At 45.2% G+C, this 21,065-nt stretch overlaps 1 long non-coding RNA gene across 2 annotated transcripts; it reads left to right on the forward strand.

Moving 5' to 3' along the window:
* Nucleotides 1-120: 120 nt before the first annotated feature.
* On the forward strand, nucleotides 121-4,863 carry LOC309362683. Of its 2 annotated transcripts, XR_014165081.1 has the most exons (4): nucleotides 121-254; nucleotides 725-803; nucleotides 2,276-2,311; nucleotides 4,780-4,863. It is a non-coding gene; the product is annotated as an uncharacterized lncRNA (long non-coding RNA). The 2 variants fall into 2 exon arrangements; XR_014165082.1 differs by lacking the exon at nucleotides 4,780-4,863 and having other exon boundaries at nucleotides 2,276-2,362.
* Nucleotides 4,864-21,065: the final 16,202 nt, after the last annotated feature.

Here is a 21,065-nt window from a genome sequence, read left to right on the forward strand (position 1 = left end):
CAGACATGTAGAACTGGAATTGCTGTTATTGTGGACTTTTAAATACAGAGGGCCCAGACCATAGGCAGCCATTTTAGAAGGGCTGTAGCTGATTCTATTTCGCAGACATCGCTAGGCAGCAGGTGGCTCTCCTATAAGATTAACCCTCAAACAGCAAGACACTTCTGCATATACTTTCCTACCTCAGGAAAGATAGGAGCTTGATGCCCCCTGGATCTTCTTGGACTACAATTCTTATCAGCCCTAGCCAGCAGGTCAGGGATGATGGGAGTTGTAGTCCAGCTACATAGCCCATAAACCAGTTTCCAGCTGTGACCAGCCACATACCTCCAGGAAGCTCAAGACATGAAGGCAATGGCTCTTCCCCACTGTTTGTCCTGGGCATCATTGCTGAATGAACCACTAATTAATGACCTATGCCTTAGGACTACCTCCTCCACCCCCCCCCCATCCCACTCGCTTCCCATCCTTTCTGTGGGGTCTTTTCTAACAGGCAAACAGCTTTGGGAAACAACTTGGGCATCCTCGACTCATCATGAGGCTTTAGATTTTCACCTGGCTCTCAGAAGAAAATTTTCCTGGGTGTGGGACAGAGCCAGATAAAAATGGTTGCAGTGAAACTTTCAGAAATGGTTTCCATTTCCTTTGTAGCCAAGCAGTGTTGTTTCTGTAGCTGATGCTCAGTTGCCGCAGCTTCTTGACTCGGGTTTCTTATATTCAACAGGCTGCTGGGAAATAAGGAATTATTCTGCATGTCCCTCAGTTATGTCAAGATTGGATTTGAGCTCTGTAAATGGAAGAAGGTGATAAGCTACATTACAAGAATTGGATTTAGTTAAGTGTGTGATTGTGTCTTTAAGGGGACATTGTGTTAGTTAGTTAGTTAGTTAGTTAGTTAGTTAGTTAGTTAGTTGATTCGCATAATTTATATACCGTACTTCTCCGTATTTCAAAGAAATCTCTGAGCCATTTGCTATTATCACCATCAAATAAAACAAAGTCTGTATAATTACAAACAGCTTTTCAAAAGATTTTCCAGGATCAGTTTTCATAATATATACATTAATCATAATGGCATAGTGAATCTGCTCTGTATTTAGGAAAGTGCTTTGTCCATTCATTCTCTATATTGCCACCAAATGGCACAAGGCTTCCCAAGGCGGGGATAGTGGTCTTCATACACATTGGGATGCCATGTGCTATTTTGAATCAAGATGGTGGCAGCAATATAGGGAAACCAAAGGAAGCTGGTAGGGCTGCTCTGCCGGATCCAAACCTTTGAAATCAGCTGTCAAGAAAGGAGTGTTCCACACTAACTTATTCAGCCCACTCCAAGGAGATATGGTGCTGGGCCAGATGGCTTTTTAAGGGATTAGAGTCCACTGGTGGCAGGGCACTTGAGAAGCATTGTGCAGGGAGCTTGGCTATTGCTGATCAGTGGTGCCTGCAAAAGCCCTTTTCGCTCAAGCTCTGCCTTCACCTCCCCCTCACCTGATGTCAGGCAAGAGCAGGTGGGCGTGGCTTGGCCAAATCCACTTTGTGGGCAAAATGCGGAGGCCTGGTGGGTCGCCAACCCTGAGGAGCAGCTTGGGGAATGCACAGAGGGCTGAAGTTGGGGCAAGGGAAGCAGGAGCCAGAAAATCCCCCATTGCATGACCAGACTTCTGATGGATCTTCTCTGGATCTAGTCCAGACTGGACTGCCCAAATTCAATTTCCCCCTCTCTTGGCACAACTTCCCAGGCAGAAGACTGGTTTCAACCCCGCTCTAGCTAGTAAGTGGGACCTGTACTCCTAACCAGTCTTGATGACCACATACTTAGTTTTCATGTTTTGTGGCCTGGCCAAGCCGAAGCTGAAATGTAGGCTTCTGCTGTGTTATTAAGCTCCTTTTTAGCTGAAATCATTTGTTCAAAAAGAGAGAAATTTATTAGGGTGTATGTGCGAGTGTGTGTGAAATCCAAATAATTTCTCCCATTAGAGTTCATTCTGTGCCTAAAAATAACTAAGCAACAGCTCTTGGAAGCGACTGCACAGAGCATCTCTCTCAAAGAGGGGAAGCTCCTAGCAGGGGTACTATACAATTAAACATTCACACACACACACAACTAGCATTTATACAGACACAAAGAAGGTGGGCAGAGGCCCTGCCTACACATCCCTTTCATTACAACAGAAATTATAACAGAAATGTCATAGCATCCTTCTTTTTAATTAAAGTTCTTTAGAAACAAAAGCATACGTGTGTTTCAAACATGCTTTTATTTTCTTTACAGCTTTCATCTTGTTTGCCCCCACAACCATCCTGCAAGGTAGGCCAAGACAGCGCTGTTCTACTATACTGACAAGAGATTGAGACAACAGTGAGTTCAAGGCTGGGCTGGGATTTGAACCTGAGATCAAAGTCAACATTCAAGGACTGCAGATGTAAACAACCTTTTCTCCACATCTGCAAATATACTCTAGTACCCTCTTTTAACTTTAGATTGGAACAGCTCATCTGAGACCCCACATACTCAGAACAAAGTCATTTTCTAGGGGCTACTGAACCTACCTGCTTACTTTGATGTCCAGTCCTTGCCACTGGAGTACCAAAGCTGCAAGAAGCCTTGCCAGTATGATCCTCTAAAATACCTAAGCAAGCAGAGCCTGTGCAGGAAAAACCAAGGTAGACCAGTCAAAGTTGGCAGGGTTGCGGCGGGCTAAATTCCCCCATGACCAACAGTGAAGAAAGCCAAAGAAAGTTCACCCAGCCCAGAATACCCTGGACAGGAAGATCAAAGTCAAAAGCAAGAAGAATTGCTACAGGCAATCCTACTATAGCAAGCTGATCACCTGAAAAGAATGAAATGTGCAAAATTCAAACGGACTCCGTCATGACATTCTTGGTGCTGAAAGTGGAATGCCCCAAGCTCAAGGGTGTATCAGAAGATAAGCTACATGTTGAGTTTAAAAAGCATCGTCTGTTCCAGTGTTCCCAATATCAAGGAGTGCAACGTATTTGTGACCACACATGATTCCCCATCAGTGATGCTGAAAAAGAACACAGCAAGAGTCATTCTCCTACAGAGCCACCACCTGCCCCTGGGTTATAAATGAACCGTGATGAATCATGTAAAGAAAAGTCTCATCCCAAACATGTGATCCAAGCCACTCAGGACTGCCGCTCCCTGCTCCCTGAGTTTCCATGGCCTCGCAGATACTTTAATTACCCATCCTTCCTGTATTCTTGGTTCTTGTTGTTGTTTAGTCGTTTAATGGTGTCCGACTCTTCGTGACCCCATGGACCAGAGCTCACCAGGCACTCTGTCTTCCACTGCCTCCTGCAGTTTGATCAAACTCATGTTGGTAGCTTCAAAGCTACCTGTCTTCTTTAGCAAGAGCTATATACTTATCATGCCAATTAAATGTAATTCAAGTGTAGTGGATTTCCTCTTTTCTTGCCTTCCCAAGAGATTGAAATGTCATGCTGGTTCTGTTTACTAATACCTTTGTAGACCCTTCTGTGGCTAATACCTTCGCAGACCCTTCTGTGGCTGTCCTATTTCCCCCCTCCCCATGCAGTAATGTGGCATAGCCTGGCCTTGGGAAACAGGGAGCCTTGCAAACGCACCGTATTTCCCCTCTAGTCAAGTTCAGGGGAGGACCACTGGCATTTTGATGGAAGTTCCGGGATAGGGACCCTGTAGCCCTCCAGAAGTTATTGGCTTCCAACTCCCATCAAGAGTGACCCACGTGGAGCGGCACCACCACAGAACCAGCCTCCTGGCAGCGCATAGGGACACTACCAGGATCACCAGATTGACTCCACCTTCCTGCTCTGCCTCCCCCATCCCAGAAGGAATGCCACAACTGGGTGGCCCAGTCCATGCTGCCAACCCACTGCACCAGTTCCTCCTGACCCCCCATTATTCCTGACCTTGCTTATAGAGACCAACCACATGCAAAGGCCCACAGATTCTTTACTCCTTAGTGGCCATGCTGGTCAGAAAGCTGGACAAGGACTTTATTGTCTCTCTTTTAAAAGTACAGAATAGCAATGGAGAGTTCCTGGTTCCACCCAGGTACAATTAAGTCCAATGCCCAATGAAAACTAATAAATGAATAGAAAAAAAATCTACCCACGTGATGCTGACATGAAAACCCCACACATACACTATGTAAAATAATGTAAAACTGTCCAGTAGCACCTTAGAGACCAACTAAGTTTGTTCTGAGTAAAAGCTTTCGTGTGCATGCACACTTCTTCAGATACACTGAAACAGAAGTCACCAGACCCTTAGTCACCAGTGGGAGGGTGGAGTGGGGTATTTCTCAGAAGGGTAGTAATAGATGGGTGATTGACTCAATGGGTCCTACAGGAAAAAGCAAGGGATGGTATGCAGATGACCAAAAATAGCTTTAGCATGTGTAATGAGATAAGAATCCAATATCTCTATTCAGACTAGATATCTCCATATTTTTCAGTTTAGTAATAAGTTGTAATTCAGCAACTTCTCTTTCAAGTCTATTTCTTGAAATATTGAAATATGTAAAGGGATGAAAGTATACTACTCTCCCTTGCTTTCTCTCCCCTCTCTTCTTCCCCAACCTTATACTGCCTATAACATTAGTGTCTCACATCAAATATAACTGATCAGAAGAAAGGACTCTATGAACCGAAAGTAGAGACGCTGTATGTACTTTTGCAACCCAAGAAAATCTTTAATAAAAACATTTAAAAAAACAATTAAGTCCAGTCCCGCCTAATGACTAAACTGCAACGACGATATCCACACAGGTATTTTTGAAAAATGGCTCAGCTGCACTGGGCACGTACATCACAAATGCCACTTTGCTAGATCAACACAACTATTTGGTGAGTCTTTTTGAAGAGAGCAGAGGCAAGGCCACAGAACGCCAGTCAACTATCAGTTGAATGCAACATTAGAAGTAAGACCTTTTCTTCGTATTTCTGAGGCAGTCAGTGACATGAGTAAGGTGGTTGGTTCAGAAAAGGAACAATTACATAGTGTGCGGTACACAACATGCCCATCCAACTAGGATGTGGCACTATCAGAATGGAGCTTTCCCCTTGTCTCCTCTGCAGCCCCCTGTGCCCCCTCAAAATCAAATCCTGGAGGGTTGGGGGAGCCTCTGGAGAAGATTCTTGGTCGTGTGCACAAAGAGGAGAGAAAACAGAAGTGCTGCTGTGTCAGAAAAACGGTGTTGGTGCTACTCTGGATACAACCCAGAGTGAATAAAATAGTTCTTGTGGGCGATATCCAGTTAGTCATGCTCAGAATTTAACTTAGTTGGATATAATCCTATGACTTGTAAAACACATCTATGTTTATGAACTGTGAGGATAAGTACATGGCTTATGGTAGATTTCAAATTAATTATTAACTATATTAGTTATATAATTATACACTATTATTAACTATATACAGTAGCATAATTTGCAAAGCCTTTTAAGTCATTCACAATTTATGGAACTACTGAAATTAACTTGAGTGTTGAGTTTCATGGGATTTATTATTCAAGTCAATTTGAATTAATTTATGTGCACAGACTTCACTTTATGAAAAAAATAATCATTGAGTAATCAGCAATTTTAGATGACATCCTGAATGAAATTCAGCATATGATCTGTGGTAGAATTTCTAAAAATTGCACTTCATACGCAGTTCAAGTTATAATTTATATAATAGATAATTTCAGTGAATTTAGGAGCACAACAAGTATACTAATTAATACTTTTTGTATCAACTGGAATGACTGTATGATTGGATTTAGGCACGTGTTTGATGAAAAAGTCTAGTTATTTGGGGCTAACCTAATATATTGCACACAATGACTAGTGAGCAAAAAGGTCTAGTGTTTTAGAATGAAAGCAAGAACTTCCAGGAAAGCAAAAAGATTACCGGTACTCCTGAATAAATCTATTTGTAAAAACAGTAAGTGATTTTCAAGAATGAAATGTCCATGCATTTAGGCAAGGATGGGGGGAGGGGGGAGAAAATTACAGATGATTATACAATGCGAACATGATTTAGATTTAATTAAACTGTTAATCAAACATGTTGACGTTCACAACTTGTGTGCAGGAAAAAACAGAGATTGTGATCAATATGAAAGAATGGACATTATCTGAATCTGATTTTCAGAGGACTACCTGAAAAAAATAGTAAAAGAAAAATTAAAGGATTCTATCATTAATTTTGCAAAAGAATGCAATCCAGTTTCATTAGTAATGTCTTTAGGTATTGAAAAAAGACCTTTGAGAATGTCTCGATGGCTTTTTTTGAGACTTTCAGTAGCTTTTGATTTTGGCCAAAGGTTTTAATTTTCAACTAGTATTTATTTGGCCAGATGTATAGACCGCTTTAAAACAAATCTGTAAGTGGTTTATATAAAATAATATTAAAATATTAATAAGAAAATATAGCTTTTAATATATGGCTTTGATGGTTAGAATTCTGCTGCTGCCACCACAAGCAGAATAATCCTACTGAGGGACAGCGAAACTCATTTCCTAAGCCCTTCCAGGGTAAGATAAGGGGGAAGTTGTTTCCTAACTTCTTTGAACATTTTGACCCCTTCTCCAGGGCTGTCACAATTCAAGGCTTCTTTATTGTTGGGAGATGAGGACAAAGGAGTATAGTAATAACAACGACAACAACAACAACAACAATTTATTATTTGTACCCCGCCCACTCTGGGCGGCTTCCATAGAAACCAAAAATACACTAAAATATCACACGTTAGAAACCTTCCCTGAACAGGGCTGCCTTAAGATGTCTTCTGAATGTCAGGTAGTTGTTTATCGCTTTGACATCAGATGGGAGGGCATTGCACAGGGCGGGCGCCACTACCGAGAAGGCCCTCTGCCTGGTTCCCTGTAGCTTTGCTTCTCGCAATGAGGGAACCACCAGAAGGCCCTCGGCGCTGGTCCTCAGCATCCAGGCAGAAAGATGGGGGTGGAGCCGCTCCTTCAGGTAGACTGGGCCGAGGCCGTTTAGGGCTTTAAAGGTCAATACCAACACTTTGAATTGTGCTCGGAAACGTACTGGGAGCCAATGTAAATCTTTCAAGACCGGTGTTATGTGGTCTTGGCAGCCACCCCCAGTCACCAGTCTAGCTGCCGCATTCTGGATTAGTTGTAGTTTCCAAGTCACCTTCAAAGGTAGCCCCACATGGAGCACGTTGCAGTAGTCCAAGTGGGAGATAACTAGAGCATGCACCACTCTGGCAAGACAGTCCGTGGGCAGGTAGGGTCTCAGCCTGCATACTAGGTAGAGTTGGTAGACAGCTGCCCTGGATACAGAATTGACCTGCGCCTCCATGGACAGCTGTGAGTCCAAAATGACTCCCAGGCTGTGCACCTGGTCCTTCAGGGGCACAGTTACCCTATTCAGGACCAGGGAGTCCTCCACAGCAGCCCGCCCCCTGTCCCCCCAAAACAGTACTTCTGTCTTGTCAGGTTTCAACCTCAATCCATTAGCTGCCATCCATCCTCCAACCGCCTCCAGGCACTCCAGGATCCTGTGAATCCTCAACCCCCACACCCTGCCACACAATATTGGCTCCCAGTACATTTCCACGCACAATTCCAAGTGTTGGTGCTGACCTTTAAAACCCTAAATGGCCTCGGCTCAGTATACCTGAAGGAGTGTCTCCATCCCCATTGTTCAGCCTGGACACTGAAGTCCAGCTCCTAGGGCATTCTGGCAGTTCCCTCCCTGCAAGATGTGAATCAGGAAGAAGCCTTCTCGGTAGTGGCGCCCGCTCTGTGGAACACCCTCCCATCAGATGTCAAGGAAATAAACAACTATCTGACTTTTAGAAGACATCTGAAGGGAACCCTGTTTAGGGAAGTTTTTAATGTTTGAAGTTTTACCATGTTTTTAATATTCTGTTGGGAGCCGCTCACAGTGACTGGGGAAACCTAGCCAGATTGGCGGGGTATAAATTTTTTATCATCATCATCATCCTGTTTCCCTCCTCACCTCTGGTGGAACACTGTTGGTGGGACATTCACACCCAGAAGGTTTTCCATGGGTGTTCTAAGGGACTTCCAGCATCCTAAGTGCTGCCTACACCAAGCAGGCTTCCCTCCATCCTGGCAGAGTGGTACACATGCCTCAGCCACCCTTTGGGTGATTTTAGGTTTGCGCCCTAAACCTCCTGCTGCAAATGTTTAACAAATTAGGTTAGAAAAGTCAATTTAAGAGCTTCACAGCAGTTACTATAATATTTTCTATGAACAAAAAAAAGAGAGATTGCATTTTGCTAAAATAAAATAAAAGGTTGATAAAAGGAAAGGAAAGCTTGGGGGTACGTGGACCTGAATTACACCATCATGCACATGGTTTACCGTGATATTCAGAAAGATTGTATGAACCACGGAAAGCTGAAGGCAGAGTGGAGCAAACACATTGCTCTGTCAATTTGCAAGTTGTGTAACAGACTAATAATAGATAATGATAAAATGCTGTTAACAGACTCATACAATTCCTAATTTGTTAAGAAACTAGGACATATTCAATTAGATAATTAGTTCAGCTAGGCTTCCCGTAGTCACCATTCTATATTGTTGCACGCCACCCCGATCTCCGAGAGCTGCGAGATTCCAGGGGTTCCAGGCACTTACCCAGGGTTCGTGTTTCCTTTGGGGAATGAGGCACAGTGGAAACTGTGGTGTCTTTATGCTATACAGTTTATTTACAACCTGAGCCTACAAAGGAGGGGTTCACAGCATTAATACCCCTGTGGCTACAGGAGAAACAAGGGTCCACAGCCTTGGAGTCCAACAAACATCCAACTTTGCTCTGTCTCTCTGTCTTCCCCCAGCTTGCTGCTTTACTCTCTAGCTCACATCACTGCAACTCAGCTCTAAACTCTGACTTCATCCTTCTAACAACAAGCTGGGGGGGGGGGCACCCATTTGCCATCTCACACAGAGCCCCTTTCCTTTGTTTCCCTTAATGGCCCATCACCCAGGCAATCACCTCAGCACAGGAATCACCTCAGCACAGCTCGGCTTATGTTTTAACACTTACTGGATCCAAGGGTTAGAAGGATCTCACATACAGCCTACCATACTGTATTTATTTTAACAGAAATGGAAATCTGGGCCTCTTTTAATCTGCAGAGGAAATATAATTCATTCAGCCAAATTCAGTTACAGAGATAGGATGATATCAAGCATCACATAAATAATCAATCACTTCCATGGTTTCAATATTTACAACATAGGGAATGTATTAAGAAATTAAATGAGGAGGCTAACATGTAAGACATCTAACTACATTTGAAAGTGCTGCAGCATCTGAAGATAATGATAAAAAGAATTGTATTTCCCAAACGTAAGAAGTCCTTTTAGACTACTGCTGCGAAGTGGGTAAACTATCGTATATAAGCAATTAGGGACAGGGTTTTGGAAAGTCTATACAGATTGGTATATGGGATTATATTTGTAAATATGGAAATAACTTCTTGTTATGTGCCAACATGAGAGGAGATGGTTTTAAATCTGGCACAACATACAATATATTATCTAAACAACAACCCCACAACCCTCTATATGATAATAGGCATTAATTTGTTGAAAATCTAAAAAAAGAAAGAGGAAAACTGTTTCCATTAATGGTGGACATGTTTGGTGGCTAGGAAATTTTTGAATTAGACAAATAAAGACATAAGGCTACCATCAGATCACCAATTTTTCCCAGAGAAACCCGTTCATTTCTGTAAACATATTTTTATACTATAAAGTAAGTTGCAGGTAAGATATGCAATGCAAAGCACTGGAGAATCTGACCTCTCTGGTACAATTAGAAAAATGAGTTACACTGATATGCCCTCACGTCAAAATGTACAAATTATATTTGGGTGAAGGAAGGGAGGCAGCTCAGGAATTACTTTGCTCAAAACTGGAATAATTTAATTGCTTACTGGCAACAGAACAAGTAGGGCTCTAAAACAGCAGCCACACATTTCTTTTGTTGCAATAAGTTAGACAGACAATAAGTGAATTGTAAAGTACTCTTCGGCTCATATTCTGTCATTTATAGTTGTATGTTTCCCTGTCTTGATGAGATTAACTTCTATAAACGCTTAAAAATAAAAACAAACATGAAGCTGAATGTGAAAAAATACTATGCCCATATGGCGTTCCATGCTCCCAGTGTCACATTTAACGAGACTGCCTCACCTGCATATACCATTCTTGCGTGCCAGAAATCTGTGGCAGTAGTGGGCACCCTGCAGACTTGCTAACATAAACAAACTGACTGAGGGCCCGGGTTAAATATGAAGCCAGGCTTGTGGAAACACAACATAGGTAAGTTTTTTGTGCAGACCCAAAATCTCTTTTCCCTGCCCCCCTCCCTTTTAAAAAATTGAGCCTGATGCGCTTGTGTGAAATGCCAGCAAATCCTTCAGCTCTTGCATGAGAGGATCTGGCTAAGCCAGATGGGCGCATCCCAGATCCAGCACTCTCTCCGACCAATTTGCATTTATCTTTCTCTCTCCCAATTAGCACATGTAGGTTTTAATTAGTTCAGAGACAGCATGTGCCATTAATTAGGCACCCGCATTAATAAGCCCTTCTACCTCCTTAGGAGGAGTTTTGGCACCACAGAGATAGTGGGGCTGATGCTCCCCTGAATGTTGCTATGGCAAGGAGGGAAGGTACAGATTCTCTGAGCTGACCTCAGTCACATGATACAGCTCAGAGTCACTGAGGTCACATGGGCAGGTTTGGTGCTAAGGAAGACCCAGAACTATAGTCAGAGAGGGCTTAGCACAGGGATGAGAATAGAGCCCTTGTGTGTGAGAGAGAAGCTGTTACTCTTCCTAAGTTAGCTGTCTGTCTCACACATTGTGAGTGAAACTTGCCCAAGGATGCTTTTTCCTCCAGCCACTCTACGGCTCTCTTACCAGCCTGAGGATAAAAATTCCTCATGATTTAAGAACACAGACTCTAAAGTGAAAATTCAAAGCTTTTCTTACTTACATAGAGCAAAGTACAACAAAACATAGCATACATGATAAGTAAGTCCTAATTTGCTTGTAACTTCTGTCTAGCACTAAACAAGAAAACAAATAATTCTGTGTTGTTGTTGGGAGACAATGGAAGAGTGCACCTTTGGGGGATGGAGTCAAATCATTGGAGAGTTACAGCACCTGCTGTGGCTGTAGAGACCGATATGGGAGAGACATGTTTTGTTGCAGCTGGGACAGATGAAGGCGTCGGTTGCGCTGCTGCAGATTCACCATGCCATTTCTTCTCTCTGCGTTCCTCCCAGTGGTCATTCCTCCTCTGGTCATTGCTGTGGATACATGACCTAACTGTCTGTCTCCAGGCACTGTGGTCATTTGCAAGGGATTCCCACACAGCGGGGTTGATGCTGCCAGCCTTCAAGTCTCATTTGCAGGCATCTTTGTAACAAAGAGTTAGTCTGCCAACAGGCCTGATGCCTGAAGTCAGCTCCCCTTAGAGCACATCCTTGGGGATCCTGCCATCTTCCATTCAGTGGAAATGACCAAGCCGGCACAGGTGTCACTGAGACAGGAGAGCAGACATGCTGAGAATGTGGGCTTGGGGCAGCACAACTTTTGCGTGAGACTCTGTCCTGCAATGTGACACCCCCAATCTTCACGCAGCACATGTGGAAGGCATCGAGGCATCGCTCCCTGTGGGTGCAAGCTGCACACTTCTCACTACCACAAAGCAGCATGCTCATCACGCAAGCCTGGCAGACCTTCATCTTGGTATCGGTTGTTGGCATCGCATTTATCTCTGCAGAGCTTCCTTGGTGTGCTTTGTTAAGGCTGCATCTTCTGCAAACAACACACTTCTGCCTTGGCATGGAGATGGGCTAGGTTGAACAGACCCCTGTTGCTCCTTGAATGAAAGTATGGTACACATTGTCTTCAGTCAAGCTGAAGGCATATGAGAGAACCAGGAAGAAGAATGTGCCTAGGAGAGTTGGGGCGAGAAGACAGCACTGTTTTGCACCACTCTTTATGGGCAAGACATCCAAAGATAAGGCGTCATACTGGGAGGTGCTGTGCATGTTCTCTTGGAAGGACATAATCATCTTGGGAAACTTAGGTGGGCATCCTATCTAGCTGAGCAGGGTAAAGAGGCCTTTTCACTTGACAAGCAAAAAGGCCTTCATCTGGTCTATGAAGGCAATACAGTATCTCTGTGCTCAGCGTTTCCCCTGCACCTGAGGCAATGAGAAAAACCATGTCAACTGTTGACCCCTGAGTTCTAAAGCTGCACTGTTACGCAGGATAGACCCTGTCAGCGAGTCACTGTAATCTGTTGATTACAAAGGCTTGCCCCACAGTATTCAGTAGGGAGATTGCATGGAAATTCTTACAGTCATTGCCGTCACCTTTGTTCTTGTAGAGGGTTGCAATGCTGGAGTTACACATGTCTTGTGGCACAGACCCTTGTTCCCAACACTGCAAGAGAAGGCCGTAGAGTTGTGTCGTGAGGGATTCTGTCCTGTCCTGGGGCTTTACCACATGCCTGAGAGTTGATGTTCGCCAGCTCGTCAAGAGAGGGAGGGACATCCAGCTTTTCCAAGACAGGCAGAGTTTGAACACTGTCAAACAATCTCAACTGAACTGCCCCAGGGATAGCAAGAAAGCAAGCAGGAAACTACATCAAAGAGGCAACTGCAACACAGCTATGTCCTCCTTTGGCAAAAAGAGAGTAACAGATCCCTGTCTGGTTTGAGACTGGCATAAAGGACATAGAGCCTTTTATTGCTGCAAAGCACAAGGTTCTTGCGAACTACAAGCATGCGCCTTACAAAAAGACTCTTGCTACACTGAGAAAGGCAAGGAGCGATCTTCAGCAGATGGCCAATGACTACTAACGAAAGCTGTGTCAGAACATTCAGCTCACTGTTGACACCTGCAACACTCACAAAATGTATTAAAGCATGAAGAAAGCCTTTGGATCAACAGTCGGGAAAACTGTACCTACAACTTTGTCTACAAAGCTGCTGTGTTAGGAGCTCTTTTTCTCTAGACTGGCTTCTGTATTGAGTACCATTCTATTAGAGCCAGACTGATATACCCCTCTGTTACATGCATGGTTTTTCCAAACAGTTTAATTTTCCTTTTTTATGAATAGTGGTATGCAAATATTTTTCTCTATAAAGAATAAATGAACATTGTTGTCTTCCAATAACCCATGTAATAAAATCTTCTTTTGAAACAGTAAAAAAGAAGACGTTTGCTCTCTTCAGAATATGGCAACATCCTGGCTCAGTTCGCATGTCACATAGAATTATAGTGTTGGAAGGAACCCCAAGGGCCATCTGGTTCAACCCTCTGCAATGAACCACCAACCTTCTGTTAAAGGTTAGCTGATAACCTGGGCCACTGAGGAGGATTAAACCCTATGGTTTAACGGGCTGGCAAATGCTGCTTAAAAGTTTCAAAGGTGCTGCTGCCGCCACTGTACCATGGGTGACATAAGCCAGAGTTTGGTTTGTGTTGTCTGCCCTCCCCACCCCAGGTTCATGGCTTCTTTCTCTCCAAACCAGCCATGTTCTTTGCTTGCTGCTTGGGGTCTGTTTTGGGGTCAACATCATGAGACACTTGCCAGCAACAAAAAACCCATGGGGGCCCCCAGGACTGACTCCCAGAAATCGCTGGCCCTGCTTTTCTTTCTTTGGCATTGCTGCAAGCAAACGGGCGTTGGTGACAGTGGCAAGGAGGTGAATGCTCAAGGCATTTGTCCCAAAGTCCCACAAAACCTGGAGCTGATGTGTGCTACCTCGTCTCATATCCAAATCTCTGTTCCATTGTATTTTACATGTTAGGTATACACCGAAGATGTGATAAGGGAATACCAAAGAATTAAATGTGCAACTATGAAAAAATAGGTTACTATATGTGTAAATTGACTGGAGGTGGTGGTTTAGAAGGCAATTAATAAATCAGCTGTAGTAATAATAATAATAACGCTTTTGGATACAGCTATACTCAACAACCATCATCTAATGTGTGAATTGGCTCATCGCAGTTCCTTACGGCTGGTGGTTTGCTGGAGAACATTTGAAATGTGGCCCATAGCTTCAGTGCAAGGAAGGAACATTCCAATGGAAATGAAGTTATTTCTATAAAGAACTGCAGGAACATGAGGCCAACTATTAAGGATTAATTCTCTTGTGAGCCCCATGACTGCACCCTTCTCTCATCCAGCAGAGAGCTGGCATATCCAAGGAGGTAGAGTAGGGTGGAGCTCACCCTCCCCTCTCCAGCATATTTACTGCTTCCCAGAGTCTCACCAATCCCTGGCTCTTGCTTTTGCTCTGCTTTTTTATAGCTGACAGCAAGCCCTCTGTGGTGATTGATACTCGCTTGTTGTATAATGGACATCAAAAGACTGCAGGGAGTCCCTAGGAAAAATGAATCCGTCAAACACAATAGCCCACATGGGACATCCCCTGGAATGTGCCCTGATGTCTCTGGGTTTGTACTGGTTTCCATGAGGTCAAATAAACTGAAGACCAGCACTTGAATGTGTTGCTCTGTGTCCGTGTTTGGGACTGGAGAGAAAAATGTTACAAGTGCTGTGCAACCACTGCGCAGGAATGCATTCCGGCAGCTGATCCAATGCTTCTCTAAGGTGCAGAACAGCAAGCTAAATTATGAAAAGAGGGTCCATAGAAGCCCCATACTGACCCCCTCCCCCAGCTTCAGGGTGGGGAAAGGAGGAGAGTTTTAGCTTCCCCCATCTACCACCACTTCTCCCTGGCCTTATTAGTTTCATTAAAAAAGAAAAAGAAAACTAAAGGCATCTAGGGACATGGGTGGCGCTGTGGGTTAAACCACAGAGCCTAGGACTTGCCAATCGTCAGGTCGGCGGTTCGAATCCCCGCGGCAGGGTGCGCTCCCGTTGCTCGGTCCCAGCGCCTGCCAACCTAGCAGTTCGAAAGCACCCCCGGGTGCAAGTAGATAAATAGGGACCGCTTGCTAGTGGGAAGGTAAACGGCGTTTCTGTGTGCTGCGCTGGTGCTGGCTCGCCAGAGCAGCTTTGTCACGCTGGGCACGTGACCCGGAAGTGTCTTTGGACAGCGCTGGCCCCCGGCCTCTTAAGCGAGATGGGCACACAACCCCAGAGTCGGACACGACTGGCCCGTACGGGCAGGGGTACCTTTACCTTTACCTAAAGGCATCTAGGGACACGGGTGCACTGTGGGTTAAACCACAGAGCCTAGTACTTACCGATCAGAAGGTTGGCAGTTCTAATCTCAGTGATGGGGTGAGCTCCCGTTGTTCAGTCCCTGCTCCTGCCAACCTAGAAGTTCAAAAGCATGTCTAAGCGCAAGTAGATAAATAGGTACCGCTCCGGCGGGAAGGTAAACGGCGTTTACGTGCGCTGCTTTGGTTTGCCAGAAGCGGCTTAGTCATGCTGGCCACATGACCCGGAAGCTGTCTGCGAACAAACGCCGATTCTCTCGGCCAGTAAAGCAAGATGAGCGCCGCAACCCCAGAGTCGGTCACGACTGGACCTAATAGTCAGGGGTCCCTTTACTTTACCTTAAAGGCATCTAGCATCTCTGGGCATTGTCCAGCCAAACCCCTAATCCACAATGAGCAGAAGGGCTGTGGCTCTGTGGTAGAGCATCTGCTTCGAGTGCAGAAGGTCCCAGGTTCCATCCTTGGCATCTCCAGGTAGGAGATTCCTGTCTGAAATCCCAGAGAGCTGCTGCCAGTCAGTGTAGACAACACTGAGCTAGATTGACCAATGGTCTGACTTGGTATAAGGCAGTTCCTAATGGTGGTGGTTCCATTATTCAACTGGACAAGGCACTTGGATTATCTCGACATTTGGAGCAGGGGGCTTTAAAAATCTAGTATTTGGGCACAAGAGTTTTCCCATTTATCACATCCCTGTTCTGCTTCTAACATTTTTTGCCAGCAAGACTAAATGCACTTCAGATGGCTGAAAGTCTGGAGGACTTGAGCCCAGAGTTACACAGGGTCAGTTTTCAGTTCTCTGAAAACACTCTGACCCAACTCCTTGTCTGTACTCTTCCATGAAATAGCACATTTTCTTGTTTTATGGAAGAGGGAATGCCTTTTTTGAACTATTTTAAAATATATTATAGTATGGATTTGAGCTATGAGCAACAGAAATAATTAGTGGTTATGATTTGATAGAAGATGGAGTGGAAGGGGTTAAAAACCCAATGGAAAAGGGGATGGAAAGTAAAAAATAAAGGACAAAACTATGTTATGACTGTATATGTTAAAAATGGTGAAACTTAATATTTTTTTTAAAAAGAAAGAAATCACGCATGTGCTTATTGCTTTCAGTCCAAGGAATCTTCCCTTCCTCCTCACTCTCCTCCACCCCCTGCATCACTGGAAAAAGTCAGAAATGTCCCATGATAGGATTGATAGGCCAACTCTGCCCTGCCTCCCTCCTCTGCTTCAGCTTATCGTTCAATGACGGAAGGGCTCTGTTGCCCCCAGCAAAACATAGGAAGCTGCCCCATACCGAGTCTGGTCCACGTAGCTCAGAACTGACAGGGAACTCCAGGGATTCAGGCAGGCTTATCTCCTGGCCCTACCTTGAGATGATGGGAACTGAACCCAGGATCTGCTGCATATGAAGCAGCAGCTCTACCACTGGACTACCGTTGTTCCATGCCTCATCCACCTACCAGACCCTGGGAGATGCAGAGAAGGAGGCTTTCTCTCTTGACATCAGCTGCCTGAGCTGCACTAGATGCTGTTGCAACCACCAGCCACACACATTGCCCTGAACAGGTGCTGTGGGTTGGGCTGAGTGTTAGCGATATAAGCAGTGTCTTGGCCACAGTTCCATACTCCCTGGCATGGTTGCAATCTGGCAGAGAGGCTTATCTGACAGAAGCTGATACAACCAGGGAAATGCCACTTACCAGGGACCAGGTGGGCACTAAGGTGAGGATGCTCCTGGCTGAGCTGGACATCTACCCACAAACTAGATGAGAAGCCACAGTTTTCACACCCCACACTTAATCAAATAACTGGAATCATGCAATCTTTATGCAGTAAGAAACAGCAAGGCCCTTCCAGACTGATGTTTTATTGTGGGCATATCCTGCAACATGTTTTTTGCCACAACAGTAGCGCATCAACGGTAGGTTCATTTTGCTTTATTAGTTCCTCTGTGATGCTTCCCCAACGCTACCACATTATTGCTGTCCAGAGGGGCTATGGCGCAACAAAAGCTGGACAACACCCCCCTCCTAATATTGTAGTATGAAAAGTGACTGGATTTCAGCAGGTATAGGATATGCACTGATTCGAAATGAAGCAGTATGACCACCCCAAAACTTTTGCAGCCACAAATATTATTGAAGATGGGATCGCATAGGACTGCCCCGATAAGATCACGATTAAGCAAGGGAAAGGGTGTCGGCGTCTTAAGGTTCCACAAGACTGTTGTTTTTCCTTACACAGATTTGCAAAGCTATCCAAACATTTTCTGCATCTGATGAAGTAGCCTCTAGTCCACAAAAGCTTGTGCCATTAAACAAAAGTGTAAGTCTTTAGGCTCACTTGGTAGAGCATGAGCTTCTTAATCTCAGGGTTGTGAATTTGATTTCCACATTGGACAAGAGACCTGCACTGCAGAGAGTTGGACGGGATGATCCTTGTGGTCCCTTCCAACTCTACCATTCTATGAATCTATATGGTACCACATCTATATGGTTGCTTTTGGAATCATTGGACATCCCAGGTTTTGTTTTTCCTGGTGCTTCTCTTTCCCCCTGTCCTGTGCATTTCCCCCTCAAGGCTACTTGTAAAGAATTTAGCAGAATTTTACTGAACAACCCCTGAGACAGCACTACCTTCTTCTCACTCTGCAGATAATTAAATGCACTTGCACTCAGCCCCAGACGACATCTCTCTCCGCTGCACGTACTGTGGTAGATGGGAGGCATGTGTGCCTTTGCAAAACAGAGCAGAGCTCAGCCACTCCACATTCATCCCCCTGGAAATCACACTCTAGTAAAACAACTACTATTTATCTTTTATACAGCGCCATCAATGTGCTTTACGGAACAAAGTAAGAGGGGCTCCCCTGTTGAAAAGCGCTTACAAGCGAAAACGGGGCCAAGAGGCAGGAGGGAGAAGGGAAAGTGGATCTATATAGCAGTGCACTCACAGGTGCACACACATGGAGCAGTATAAGTTGGAGTAGGAAAAATGAAGATGTTCAGAGAAGGGCTTTGCGAAAGAAGTGGGCTTTGAGAGTACAACACAGAGATGACAAAGTACCTTTTAATGACTGTCCTTACAAGATGCTCAGGTTTGTACGTCAGTGAATCTCCAAAAGGTTCGCTGCTTTCTGGACGCAGTGGAACATAGGAAATCGTCTACTATTGAGTTGGACCAATGCCCCCTGTAGCTCACCATTGTCCACACTGCCTGCCAGCTGCCGCCTAGGGTTCCAGGCAACAGAGAAACTCAATTCACTTTGCATTTTAAAGGCTCATCTACCCAAGCCACCCTTTCCAAAAATGACTTGCAAACCGAAAGACTGGGGGGGGGGGGAAATGGAGAAAACCGAAATGGATGCCAGGGACTGAACTTGGGGCCTTCTGCATGCAAACATCTGCTCTGCCACTGAGCCACGGCCCTTTCCCCTTGTGCCATAACGCTAAGATAGTAATATTAAGAGGGTTTCCCTCAACAGACTTAATGGATTCTAATGGGCAACAGGGGAGGAATGTTGTGGCGACAGCGGGGACTGGGAATCAGAGTTGGAAGGGACCGCAAGAGTTATCCATTTCAACCCCCTGCAATGCAGAATTATTTTGCCCAACGCGAGACTCGAACACATGACCCTGAGATTAAGAGTCATGCTCTACTGACTGAACTATCCCAGTAACTCTATGAAGAGTACACAGTTTAATGCAAACCCCCCCTTTAAAAAGAGGAATTCTGGGAAGTGTAACTTGTTAACCATGCTGGGAATTGTAGCTCTGCAAGGGATAAACTACAATTCCCAGATTTTTTTGTGTGGGGAGTGCAGTTGAAATGGATGGTGCATGTGCAGCCTCCATGGGAACAGATATTTTTCTCTCCCTCTTGGAAGGAGAGGCTGTGGGAGGATGCAGCTTGGTCCCCGGTTGACCTGTAGCAAGTAAGGTAAAGAAAGGGAGATAACTGATAACTGCCTGATGCTCATCTGTTGCTGCCCAAGAAATCTGCAGCCATTTCCTACTGGGCGCTGTTCCTGTCAGCAGAAACATTTGATAAGAGCCTCTCGGCTGAGACTGAAGTCAATGCATTTCAGATTAGCATGTACTTCTCCGCTCTCGTCTTCTGGGGATCAGCAGCTACCAGTTCTCGAGATCGGTTTCTCTCATTACCACCCTGCTACTGCAGAGAGCATCCAGGCAAGGGAAGATGGCTATGCTAAGCAGTTATTCCTGCCGATGGGGAGAGAGCGCCTAGTAGGAAATGCCTATGGCTTCCTGTGCAGCAACAGATGGGAATCAGGCAGCTCCCAGATTCCTATTTTGACCAGGTTCCCCTCCCTATTCAGATCAGGGGAGGACCTAGGTACATCCTTTGCTGAGAAAGGGGATTTTTCGCACATGAGCAGGCTGAGGAGAGGTCAGCCTCATCGCTGCTCCCTCATACGGATGCCTTTGCTTATTGCGAGCTCCCTTTCTGCGAAGGACAATCCTGCCAGCGGGCCGAGGGGTGGGGGAGGACAGCCTGTCTGTGCAAATGTGCTGTGTGCTGGAGAATGGGGAAAGGGAGATAGTTTAATGAATAATAAAACATATTTGAGGCCTCCGTGACAGCTGGGCAGAGGTTCAACAGCAGAGACCGCCACAAGCTGTCTTTGGGCAGCAGCCTCTCCGTGACCAACAAGGGCGAGCACAGGACCTGACAGCAGCTTTTCTGGAAAACGCACTTGCTTTCAGCCTCTGTTTCGAACAGAGCTGGTGAGTGAAAGGTTGAGGCTCTGCCATCTCCCTCCCTGTCCCGTCACCCCCAGGAAACACACTTTCTCCTACCCTGTCAGCTCTTTGCAGCTTCAGCAGCAAGGGTGGGCAGACCTGAGGCCTGAATAGTCTTTGGTCTGATGTCATGCAGGTGGGTAAGGAGTTGGGGGTGGAAGCTGGGGGGGGTGGCAGAAAAAGAGGGGAGTCCTGCTTACCTTTGGCTCTGGCTCCAGACACTTTGGGCCCTTGCCCCTGTAAGAAATGGAGAATGTCGCTTTTTCATAAAAGGCCGAAGGCCTCAGATAGTTGCACCATCTGAGCAGAAGGTTGCACAGCTAAGGAACCACAGACTCGCTTTGGGACTTATCTTTTCTGGTTTGTGGCTACAATGCCCCAAAACAGGGCAGCTTGCTGCTAGAATGTGGTTTATCTAGACGCTTCAACACGCTTCAGCAGGGGTGAAACTTGTGTATGCCTAAGGGGTGGTCAGGACGTGGCTTCATCGCTTGAGTAAATGTGTAAGACCATAGGAACATGCTTCCTTTTAAGGTCGAATGTCATTAAGGGTGATGGTCTCTGAATTCAGAGGAATGGGAGATGTCAACAGAGGCAGAGAATTTAGTATTTTAATTAGGCACACACACCCCCAACCAATGGGGAAGTGAGGAGGGAATTTGCACTCAGTTGAAGGGAATACAGTCAAACCTCGGTTCTCAAACGGCTCCGTTTTCGAACGTTTCGGCTCCCAAACGCCAAAACCCAGAAGTAAATGCTCTGGTTTTCGAACGGTTTTGGGAACCTGAATGTCTGGTGTGGTTTCTGCTTGAGTGCAAGAAGCTCTTGCAACCAATCAGAAGCCGCGCCTTGGTTGTTGAACGGTTAGGAAGTCAAACCATCTTCCAGAACTGATTATGTTTTGACTGTATATGCTTGTGTTTTACTGAACTTGGGTGTGTGTGCTTTTGGGACACCCCCTTCTTGCAAGAAACATGTAATCAATAAAACTCTTTGCTGCTTCACCAATTTTGCTCAGACTTTATTTCAAGGGTCTCGGGACCCAGAGTCTTGGGACTGGCGTTTTTATATCTCA

This window comes from Podarcis melisellensis (genome assembly GCF_964234715.1).
Source record: "Podarcis melisellensis genome assembly, chromosome: 2".
NCBI classification, from domain to species: Eukaryota; Metazoa; Chordata; class Lepidosauria; order Squamata; family Lacertidae; genus Podarcis; species Podarcis melisellensis.